The sequence below is a fragment of the Lagopus leucura genome, unplaced genomic scaffold, assembly GCF_019238085.1.
Source record: "Lagopus leucura isolate 7727_CA_CO unplaced genomic scaffold, USGS_WTPT01 Super-Scaffold_100024, whole genome shotgun sequence".
NCBI classification, from domain to species: domain Eukaryota; kingdom Metazoa; phylum Chordata; class Aves; order Galliformes; family Phasianidae; genus Lagopus; species Lagopus leucura.
Genome location: NW_024962276.1, coordinates 2,288,494 through 2,300,323, shown reverse-complemented (window position 1 = coordinate 2,300,323; position 11,830 = coordinate 2,288,494). Strand labels below are relative to the sequence as shown.

The window sequence follows — 11,830 nt, the reverse complement described above, 5'->3', positions numbered from 1 at the left end:
TCCAATAAGAGCTGGCTGTCAGCAGTTCTGTTTGAAGGTCTGTGTGGAGATAAACTTATGTCTTTATTTTGAGGCTGGTGAGACTTCCACTCTTTGAGGATGAGAATAGAATTGGAAAGCTGAGGGCTGCAACTGGAAATTCTTAAAACTTGCATTAGTGACTTAAACATTGTGGAGTATTGATTTAATGCATTCATGGACTGTTTTGATTTGCCTGCTGTTTTCTAAGTTGTTAAGAGTATTTGTAGCCCTTTCTCCATCTTTTTGTAGCACCACAAAGATGTGCTACTCACTTTTTCATAAAATGGGCCTGTCATATTTCAGCACTGGGAGCTGCTACTTGAAACAGTAGAGCCACACTGCAGATCTGGGAGACAGGAAAATTTTCCTTGGGTTGTTTTGTGTTTGTGGGAGGATGGGTACCTGGTGAGAAAAGAGATGGCGTGCTCTGATCTGTGTCTCATCTTCCTTTAAATACTTCAGGCAGTTGGTGAAATGGGGGGCAGAACTTCATCTGTGGAGGGTCCTTCCCACATAGGGGCTGTTACAGGTTTAGAGGTTTGAGTGCAAGACTTCAGGATGGTCTGTAGCTGGGGAAGGCTGCTGCTCTGCTCTTTGCTAGAATAGTTAGGCAATCCTACCTTGATGTAGGAGTTTCCTTGTTCATGTTCTAATCACCTCTCTTTGGCCTCTGCAGCTGGAGCACGTTGGAACTCAACCACTGCACAAGGATTAGAGGCTCACACGTTCTAAGGCATTAGTAAAAATATATTCCAGGTGGATTCTGTCTCCTAAATGCATCAGTGTTATTAAGGTAATGTTCTAATTACCACATTTCGGAGAGCAAAATGAGATGTTAAAGTGCCTGACAGTGGAAAACTTGCACGCTGCTCACTGTGTCATCGTTTGTAATTTGTCCAGTTAATCAAGGTTGTGTTTGAAATTGTTCCTCTTCTTCTTTTCCCCTAAATGGAAAGTTAAATGCAATCCGCTTTCTAGAAGCTGTTTTTAATTTTGACCATCCAGTAACATGCTCCAGTAATGAAACTTATACCTCCATTTAAAGGTCCTCTGTGTAATTTATAGGCCTGATTTTCTTTCCTCATAAATTCCCACCCTGCTTTCTAGGGAGGCAAAGTGTACATTAGCCACTCTCCCAGGAGACTTCCATACTGTGCGTATAACAACTGTGAGATAATAACTCAGCCAAGGAGGGCTGAGTGTGCTCAGATTCCAGCACCATGCAGAATTGGGTCCTCAGCTTGACCCCAATATGAGCCAACAAGGGGCTGTTTTTCTTCCAGGCAGCAGAATTTTTTGGCATGCAATCTCTTCCAAAGCATTGACTCATGGGAGGAGGAAGGAGCAGCTTTTCCTTTTACTCAGCTTGCAAGCCTCTGACGTGAGTGGTTCTTAGAAGTGTTATTAGAATGCTGTAGCTCAACCATATTTCTCATTTTAAAATGTATTTCAAATGACTATGTTGGCATTCTTTGCAGGATGCAAGCACTAAGATACAACTGCTAACATGCACAGCTTGGTCAAGCTAAGCCAGTCTTGTAATTTCTCTTCGGCCCTGTGGTTGGGGACCTTTTAGATTAAATTCATTATTTCATGGTAGTTTTGAGATGTAACATAAGCCTCCAAAGGGATCTTAAGCTTCTCTTTTTTATTAAAATGAAATCTTCCCTTGGCATTTCTCTAGGCACTTCTCCAGTCACAAATAAAAGGGACACTGCTGAAGAATATTCTGCTGCACACTTAAATGCCAGCAATCCAATTAAAGAAATGTTTAACCTTTTGTAAATAAAGCTATGACTTGCATTGCCTTTCAGCTCAATGAAAAAAAAAAAAAAAAGCTAATTTATTAGTAAGCTTCTTACCTAAGACTGATGTATGTATTCACAGTATGGTTTACAGCATTATAAGCCCAGAATACCATTGAAGTTATTCTGTCCAGAAGGTCAACTGGCTGCTGATTTGGAGGCTGTGTTTGTAGATAGCTCTGCTAAAAGGAACATTCTTCATAAAAGCAACCTCTGACCTCACAGCCTGTAATCACAGAAGTTCGGGTCCAGATTATAGAATCGTAGACTTGTTTGAGTTGGAAGGGACCCCTGAAGCCATCTGGTCCCATTCTTTGCACTGCACAGGGGCACCCACAGCTCCATCATGTGCTAGAGCCCCTCCAGCCTGACCTTGGGTGTCTGCATGCCTGGAGCAGCCAGATGTTAGACACTTCACAGTATTTTTTTATATATATTTCCTTGTTTGAATAAGTTTGTTGTTTCTTTTTTTTTTGTTGTTAAAATGAGGATCGTTTTCCAGTTGCAAAGAGTTCAGGCAGATTTACATGGCAATGTGTTCAAGCTCTGATGTGCTTTGTTCTGAGCGTTGGTCAAAAATTGTTTTCCAAGCTAAACAATTAGTTCTAAATCTGAACGTCAATTTTGTATTGCCTCTAGAAAATCTAAAATGCTGTGCTGTAATTTATCTTTATTGCTTCTTCTGCTTCTGCTCTGAAACAGGGTCTGCTGGGATGTTCTGTCCAAGGAGTTTGGTCAGAGGTGTTGGAGAGCTGTGCTCAGCTGGGCCTGGCAGCAAAACTGGGAGAGGCTCACAATGAGGGTGAAAGGGAGGAGGAAAACCAGACTACTGCTTTTATCATTGTCATGCTACAGGGCTTTAAACAGCAAAATCTGTGCTGGTAGGAAAGCCCATGCCTAAATCTCTTGGATAGTAAATATGGACTAAGAGAAGGCTCCTAAGTAGAGACTTAAACTGACTGGTATGCTCTAGGAGTGTAAACCTACTTAAATTCTGAAATAAAAACAGCATCAAAACTAAATGCAACTGAAGAACAATGCAGTGCAAATTTCAAGTCTACTTCTTTTCTTCCAGACGTGAGAAGAAGAGCTGATGTACCTAAAAGCTTGTCTAAGTTTTCTAGCTGCACTGCTTTGTTTCAGGTAGGATATCTGTATTAGCAGAGTTCCTTGTTCTTGGGGCCATGGATAATATCAGCACCAAAGATGTTACCATACAGGCTGCAAAGAATCTGGCTGGGTTCTTGTGCAATTTTACTTCTTTTGCAAGTCGTGTACGAGTGAGAATGCTCTGCCTTTGCACAATCGTTCAGGTTAGTTTTTTCTTGACCAAACCAGCCCTTCCATTCTTCTGTGCCCCATTTCCAAGAAAAAAAAACACTGCAGAGGTTTTGGGAAGAGTATCCAGTTGTTGGTTCCTTTTCTAAAGGAAAATCTCATTGCAGGATGTGAGTTCCAGAAGCCCCAAGGGCTACTTTGAGGGCAGCAAGTTATTGCCAGTGAGCTGCAATGCCAATTCTGTGCACAGACATGCTGTGTTATTGCTGATGTGGAGATTCCCTAATCTAATCTCACACATGGTGATACCTGCGCCAGCCTGCTATACGATGGGTTCCTCAATGTCTTTAATTGATGGGAACAGAAAGTCCACTGTCTGAATGTTTGCTATGAGTGCAGTTTTCCAGCTGGCTTATTTTCTGTTTGTGTTGCTCCTTGCATGAAGCTTGGCATGTTTTTGGAGATGTTTTGGTATTTTATTGGTGTCGCTTGCAAGGCAGATACATTTTCTTTCCCTTGTAAGCTATGGAAAAACCTAAAGCTTCTTAAAAAATAATAATAATAAAAAAATATAAAGCAATTCAGCTTTTTGAAAACACATAATTGAAGAGCTCTGAAATAATTGGCTTATTATAGTGCACCCATAAAAATGAATTTGCATCTCATTTATGAACTATTAGATTCCCTATTACATGAGTCTGATTGTTCTTAATGTGACTTGCATGTAATTTAGCATTCTTTACTCAAACCCTTTGTAGCTAAACACTGGGGGAGGGAAGTTCATTTCAAAATCATGGTGCTAGATCTTAGATTATGGAGAATTCACAAATGGTTGGAGCTTTCACAAACTGGATCCTGGATGTTGTGCTCTCAGCTTATTCTTTGCCTCTGTATTACCATTCAAGCTGCTGGCTGTGCTGCAGAAGCCTGAGAGTGTCAAACTGATTCTTTTCTTTGGGGGAATCCCAGGTATGAACACAGACTGGCAGAACTCCCTGAAGCAGCCCTGTGGTGAAGGACGTGGAGTTCTGGTGGAGGAAAAGCTGATGTGAGCAGCAGTGTGTGCTTGCTGTTCTACAATTCCTTGCTTTGCCATCAGTTTGAAGGCTTGGTCACATTACAAGAAAAAGTGCTATTACGGAAGATAAACTTTAGCTGTGAGTACTTGGGTAGCTGCCAAGTGCCATGGATGTGATTTTGCGGACTGCTCACTGTGGTAGTCATCCAGTCTTGTTCTAGTCTGAAGTCTCCTCTCTTGCGTTTCAGAACAGACGTTGGCATTATAAAGGATCTGTGCGGTAGAATCCCTTATGAAAGGGATCTGAAGGGAAGCAGGGGCCCAAGAAAGCTGGTTATTGTCCAAAGATCACTTTCTCTAAGCTCAGGAGCAAGGCATCCTGAGGAAGTGACAGAGGTGCTGCAGGTGTTTGTAGCAAAGTTGCCCTGGTGGTCAAATTAACTGGGGGTTTGTGAGGATTGGTGAGCAAATCCATTCCAGCTGGTGGGCTGGGGGATCTGTGGGTATGGAAATGTTGGAAACATCCATCCATAATACTTCCAAATGCTATTTTGTTGCATCAGAAACTGTGTTTATGCAGTCAGGAATTGTCACTTCCCATGGCAGCCTTTCCCATGTGCAAGCTTTAGTTTAAATAATTACAGAGTCCAGGCCTGACAAATCCGTTCCATTCCGTTTTGACTTGAAGGAGGAGCAAAGATGACAAGGAAGAAAATGCAGCGTAACAGTGGGTTATGGATTGGAACAAAGTGGAACAAAGGATTCTGAGTGCACAAATAACTCCACGTGGCTGAAAGAGAGGTGACAGGCACATCCCCTGCACCAGAAGTTCTGCAGAATTATTAAGCTGGGATTTCAGAATATCTTATTTACTGTCATGAGCAAATGGTGAAAGAAATGATGTACTGAAGTGGTCTTCAACAAACAGAAGAAACATTGTGGTCTTCATAAGAGGTAAGAAATTAGTGTTAATCCCTGGTTGGACATGGCCAATTAAGAAAATGTTTAGCAGTAGCAACTGTAGCAAGTCCTGGGGCCATAGAAACATAGAATGGCTCAGACTGGAAGGGACCAAGGTTTGAATTTCAGCAGTTTCAAAAGTCAGGTACTTCTCTATGCATTTTTTACAAGAAGCATATAGAGAATTGAGTTTTTAGCTGATCTTTGTTCAACTCATGACAGGTGTGGTAGTGCTTCTGTTTGTTATGGGGTAGCAGGTAGTTCTTCCATGTGAGGGGGAGGAATTCTGGATTGAAAAATTATGGAAGGACCTTATGCTCTTTTAGGCAAAGCAGAGATCCGTTAACTTCAGAAGATAACCAGATGCATCAGAACAGCAGTGAAATCCTTTGTGTTTCCTTTGCCTTTCTTTTTGATTGTAAACACTCTCAGTTTAGCAACAAATCCAGCCAGAAGCACCAACACCGAACAGCCAGGGAAGCATAGCAGCCCCCTACTCCTCTTACATCAATTTACAGCAGAGATTACGTTTGGTTTCAGAAACGTGGAGATGCTGCACCCATAAAAGCTACCATTTGATGTAGGGGAATTGTTCACTTTATACATGAGAGCAGATTAGAACAGTGTCAGCACTGATGCTGGGTGTTGCTGGGCTGCCACATGCTGTTAGGGGAACAATTACTCCAGCTCTGAGCCCAACCCTACTTTAGGGCTGGAGCTAATGAGACATGTGGTGTGCTGCAGAAATGGGCTCAGGAGCTCAGCTCAGGCAATCCCTGCTGCAGCTGTTGTGCTAATGCATTTCTTCCACTCCATCCGTTTCCCTGCCTGGCAGACTTTGTTATTGTTTTGCTTAGAGGTGGTTTTACACCTCAGAATCTGTGAAGGGTTGTAATAAAGATTCCGAGTGTAGGGGTTAAGCAGGATCGATCTGTTAGCTTTTCCAAAACGAGGGCTCTACCACACTGGCCTTTGAGGGATAAATGTCTTATTCAGACAAATCCACGATGCTTTTCAGAGAGAATCACTTTGCTGTTGTCAGGGAGCACGGCTGATGCGTGGATTACTGGCATGAGGCAGCCAGCAGTGGGCTCCTCTTTGCTTTCTTTTGGGAAGGTGGAAACATGCGTTTCCAAAGCAGCTTGTTGTTTAGTAAATGTCTGCTTTTACTCCCCAAACAAAGTCATTTTCATTCTGTTCCTATCACTGAAGGTGAATTCTGAGCACAATTTGAAAGATTCTTTTCAGCTTTCACTAGTTGGCAGTCAGAAGTACCCATCATCCTGGATCCATGTGAAGTCTCTGCTTTGAGCAAAAACTTGCTGCTGCGAGTAAAGAACAAGCTGGCACAGTGCATATTTTGCAAAGGACACACCACGATTACTGCTAAGCTAGATTAAAAGTTGGAGAGAGACAGCAGAGAGAAACTCTTAAACCTGTTACCGTGTTCATTACTCACCACTGCTTGTGTATTTCACTGCCACAGATCGCCATGCAGACATAATGCTCATTATCTGTGCAGGAGGTCGCCTTTGCATGCTGGAGGAAAACACTGGTATGCCTTGCTAATTTGATTTTAATATCTGTGCCACGCTATTGTTTGGCCTAGAAATTAGATTGCTTTTTACTAATATAATTGGCTAATTAAAACATCTTCTTCTGTAGGAGATGGGAAAGATACCTACAGTCCTTCTGTGACTTGGGACATAATAAAGTAAACATGAGTCAGTTTGTTGTGCAAGAGCTCATTTGGAGCACAAAGACAGGAGTGTGCTGAATGCAATTTCCTTTGTAAGTTTCTGAGATAAAAAACACCACTGGAACTGAAGTGGGGAGCTCCAGTCCTCCAGCACTGAAATGGAGATGCAAATACTTGGAACAGAAGATTGACCCTGTAAGACTGCCTTGGTGATGCCTGACAGATCGTAGGATCATTAAGGTGAGAAAAAACCGCTAAGATCTTCTAGTCCAATTGCCCACCTACCACCAATATTGCTCACTAACCCATATCCCTCAGCACAACATCTCCCCTTTCCTTTAACACCTCCAGGAACGGTGACCCCACCACCTCCCTGGGCAGCTGTGCCACTGCAGCAATGGTCTTCTGGAGAAGAAATGTTTCCTAACATCCAATGTGAACCTCTCCTGGAGCAACTTAAGGCCCATCACCTCTCATCCTATTGCTGCTACCTGGATGCATAGGCTGACAGCCACCTCACCTCGAACTCTTTTTAGGCAGCTGTAGAGCTCTCTCCCCTCTAAGGAGAGACACTGTAGTTAAGTGCTATCAATTCTATGTGTTTCTAGTACTCTATATGTATATAGTTATTGTAAGTTCCCTGTGTGGGGCTGGTTTTGATGTGTAAAGCAACACAAATGAATCCAGTTGCACCAAGACACGCTCCTTCTCCCAAAGAGGAAAGCACAGCTGGTTTCATATGGTGACATATAACCCTAACTATTCCTTGCCTTCATGTTAGCACTTACCACTCTGAGTACCCCAAAAGGGAAATTGCTACGGGAAGAGCTACTGCCTTTCTTTCACCGTCTGCTTAGAGGTAATGTGAGCTAAACATGTGAGGAAGGGACAAATGTTACCTCTGCCAAAACAGTGAAGATGGAGGACAGTGGGAAGTAACTTCCAATAAGCAGATTGCTCTCCTACCTCAGATGCCAACTGTGAGAGCCACAGCCTCCTTCCCCTAAGATGCTCATTGGATTCTGTGTTAATACACCACCCTCCAGACAGGGCTCGAGGAAAATCACAATCTATCTTTGAGTCTGGAAAGAGTTTTAGAGACTTATGCTAATCATATTTAATTTCTATGTGCAAATGATTTTAACTAAATGTAGGCTTCCCTTAGTATCTTCAATTAAAAGCTCTGGATATACTCCAAAGTTGCAAATTCCTTCACTAAGCCAGTAGGGAATGATAATGAATTATTGCTAATATAGTCATAAAGCTTTTATTTGCATAAGTAATAGGAAGCTAATGTGTGGATAAAATTAAACTTTAAAATGAAATATTATTAAAACAAAACTGTTAATGAATTTGGACACATTACTGAGCAGGTATATTTGGCAGCTGGCTAGAACAGATAACTCTAATAGAAGTCTAGTTGAATCAAAATCAATATTGAACACTACATAACATGCTGAAGATAGTCTAGCAAGTTATACGTGCTCATCTTCTCAATTTGGAGGTGCTTCATCATTGTTAGCTTTCACAATCATGACTAAAACAAAAGAAGGTGTGATTATGGAAGAAGGAGAAATGAATCCCCAAATTGAAGTCTTTTGTTCTCTCTTTATTGGTATAATTAGATTGTCTTGAGAGAAAGCGTTCTGAATTCTCACAAGAAAAACTGAAGATTGAAAACTTGACTTGCATAAACAGCTTTATTCCTGATTATATCCAGGTGCTCCAGTGTGGAAAGGTTCATTATACCTACAGTGTTAGGCTTTTGTGCTGCCTTTTGTCTATAAAACAACGTACACAAAACTGCATAAAGCTCCCTGAGATGTCTGACCTCCATATCCCAAGCCTTCTCCCATCTGGGCCAGACACAGACCGTGCTGTGAATGCCAACTTTTTCTGCCAGACCCATTGAGACAACTTGGGGTCACGGAATGTTTTGAGTAGAAGAGAAAGAAGCATTTCTGGAGCCGGAGATTTCATTATTGTGACAAATGAATTCATTTTCTCCGTTCCACAGGTGGGTTCAGCACTTTATCATTGTGCAGAAGCCAAAACTCTGACACTTGAAAAGATGAAAGTTGTCAACTCTCAGCTGGTGTTTCATCCAAGGGGAAAGGCCTGTGTTGATTTGAACCATCTAAGAATATGTCCATATCTGCCTTCTTTCAGAGCAGGCATTTCAGAAATAACCCAGGGAAGTTGCATTTCTGCAAGGCCTGCGTACCTGACCTACATACACAGCTTTAAAAATTCCAGTCCTTAGGAACTACAATGAAACTCAGCGTTGCTCTGTGTTGCAAAAAAGCCCACTATGTTTCCCTTTTTCTCAGTATTTTACATGAAAATGCTTTGGCAGGGGGAAAAAACAGAGGAAATATTTCTACTTGTGTTTAATTTCAGTTACTTGAAATATTTCTTTGGCAGAATGAAATTAATTGTTTTTTTTTTTTTTTCATACTGAGGACAGAGGCTGTCCTGTGAGGCTGGACCTGAGTAGCATGGTAATCAGTAGAACCACAGTGGGATAGTGGCCTGTTTTGTGTCCAAAAGAGGAGATTGGTGTTGGGGATATCAAGGATCCCCTGCTGTTTTTGCAGGTGTATTTTCTGGTTTTACACAAACAGCTGCTGGCACAGGCACTGCCTCTTGCTCTGGTCCTGGCTTTGATGCCCAGTCCTGTGCTGGTAAGATGCACAGAAACACTTCACCCCTTGAATTCCCAAGGAAGTTGTACTGGGTCTCTTATGAGCCTTGTCTGTTTTAGGTTCTTGATACAGTCAGGTCCTGAAGTTTGTACATTCTGAATTGCCAGACTGTTGCTCTTGGTGCACGTGCATCTGAACTAATAACTCAGTTCACTGGAGACTGTTTGAATAAATAGGGAGCAGTGGGAATAAGACCAAAGCTTGTGGGGCTGGCAGCATTAGTAATACTTCTGCTGAAACACACCTGTTGTTGCTTTCCCCAGAGGAAGATTTGGTGTTCAGAAGCCCTCTGACACACGAAAAAGACCATGATTTTAGATCTCCAAACCAGCACCACCTGAGTGGTTTTGAACAGTGCTGCTGATAAACAGATAAGCACAAACTGTGCATTTCTGCTGATAACTTGGTTGTCAAATCTCAGGCTCGTGCAATTGGAACTGCTGACTTATTAAACCTCAGAAGCTGGGCTTCATAATGGAAACAGAAACTCAATGAACCTTAATTACAGCTGCAGCACTGACCATGGCGTAGCTCTTCACACACAGGAGTTCAGCGTGGGGGGGTGAGTGTGGTAGAAACCAGTTGTCAGGAATGGTGTTAGCTGTGAATGTGGGTTTTCTCCATTCTGCTCACCAGGCTCAGTGGAGCAGTGTTAGCACCAGGAGAGTAATACAGAAGCTATTAACCTTTTCTTTGTGCCACGTTTTCAAGACTCAGTTCAACATCAGGTGGAAGCTGTCTGCTGTGATGCTTTAATAGCAAACCTGTGGAGTTTTGATGATGCATTATTAAAAAATTATATCACAAATGACTGTTCAGATGTGTGTTTACTCAGTTCTGCTTTCGTTCACTACTGCTCCTCGGTTTTAGAACTGTTTGAATAGCAAAATGCATGTCATCGTTTTCAAATGCTTAGAAGACAAAGCCAGTGTTTCATCAATTTATCTATGTCCCAAATGGCCCTTCTATCCAAGACTGTGCTTGAAACTCTGAATTACAGGCATAAAAGATGAATAGAATTGTAATGATTTGCTTTAAAAGAGCACTAAGATTTGGGGAGTATGATGAAAGCCTGCAATAGCCTAAGCATTTTTCTTCTGTGTTGTTTTTCAAAGGAACACACTGGTAAAATCAAAAGAGATGGCAGGGATATGTTTTACATTACTATACAAAAGCAAACAGATGGTTTACTTTTCCTGCTTTTTAAAATATGTAGCTACTGCATTCTCATTATATCTCTTGGAATGGTTTCAGATATCAATTTAGCTTGCAAAACTGAGTTGATTGAATAATAGGTTTATCACAATTTCAAATCAATTAGAGATACTCCTCGCCGGAAGAAGAGATGGTTTACTTTAATATCAATAATAAAACTGTATAAGCCATGAATTACTTTAGACTATTTAGCATTATTGCATTTCTCTGTTACAGGGACAGTTCTGCTGATATCAGTTGGCAGGAGCTGCTAGAGACAGGGCAGGCTCAATTATGACCAGATGTAAAGTAGCTGTCAGGGTTCTCCAGGGGCACTGCTTTCTCTCTTGGTGCCTATGCTAGCAATTCCCTTCTACCAGCCACTGCCAACCTTCCTCCTCTTCTTCCTCCCTATCTCATATATTTCATATAGTATTCCTCCAGAGGAAATAACATTATCCTGGAGAATCTAAATTTTAAAGAGAAGGGGATTGAACGAGGCGATATATGTGGCTTTTAAAAACCCAGGTGGAATTGTGTGTTATCACTACTCTTCTTTGCACAGCGTTGATTTTTATCATTCAGTCTGTTCTGAGTTCGAAACATGATTCCTTCCTTAATCTGCAGTGCCTTTCCCATTGGGTTCCCAAAAAGAAAAACAATTGCTCAAGCTCATTTCTGTTTGATGAAGCAATACTGCTGTAGCTAACTGAGATGGAAATCAGTTGCCCTCAGAATCGCTGCATGAGGAGTGGCCGTTTCTTCCAGGACATGAATGTGCCTTGGGAGTGTGTTCTTTCCATGCAAGAAAAGACTTAATGCAGAACAGCAGGACTTGCAGTTCTTGCACTGCGTGACAGGACATGTTTTATGGATATCTGAAAACTTGTAATTCCTCGGCTGCCTGGCAGCTGGCTTGTCGAGGCTTGAGCTATAGCGTGCTGGCTTGTTATTAGCCATGGAGTGCTGGGGTAGATTTACATGTTGCTTGAGATAATTTGCAAATAGATAAATATTGTCTTTGCATCCACCAATGGAATCTGAAATAGATCTGAGGTTTGTGAGCTGGGCCTGGCTTTGCATACAGGAAATGAGTGTGGAGATCAAAACTGGGATCATGTACTGAGAGCAAACCCCAAGCTGCAAAGCC

At 41.9% G+C, this 11,830-nt stretch overlaps 1 long non-coding RNA gene across 1 annotated transcript; it reads left to right on the top strand.

Annotated features, from left to right (window-relative positions):
* Positions 1–4,082: 4,082 nt before the first annotated feature.
* On the top strand, positions 4,083–9,144 carry LOC122184690. The gene is made up of 5 exons (XR_006180603.1): positions 4,083–4,261; positions 4,811–5,076; positions 6,569–6,637; positions 6,748–7,021; positions 7,133–9,144. It is a non-coding gene; the product is annotated as an uncharacterized LOC122184690 (long non-coding RNA).
* The last annotated feature ends 2,686 nt before the right edge of the window (positions 9,145–11,830 follow it).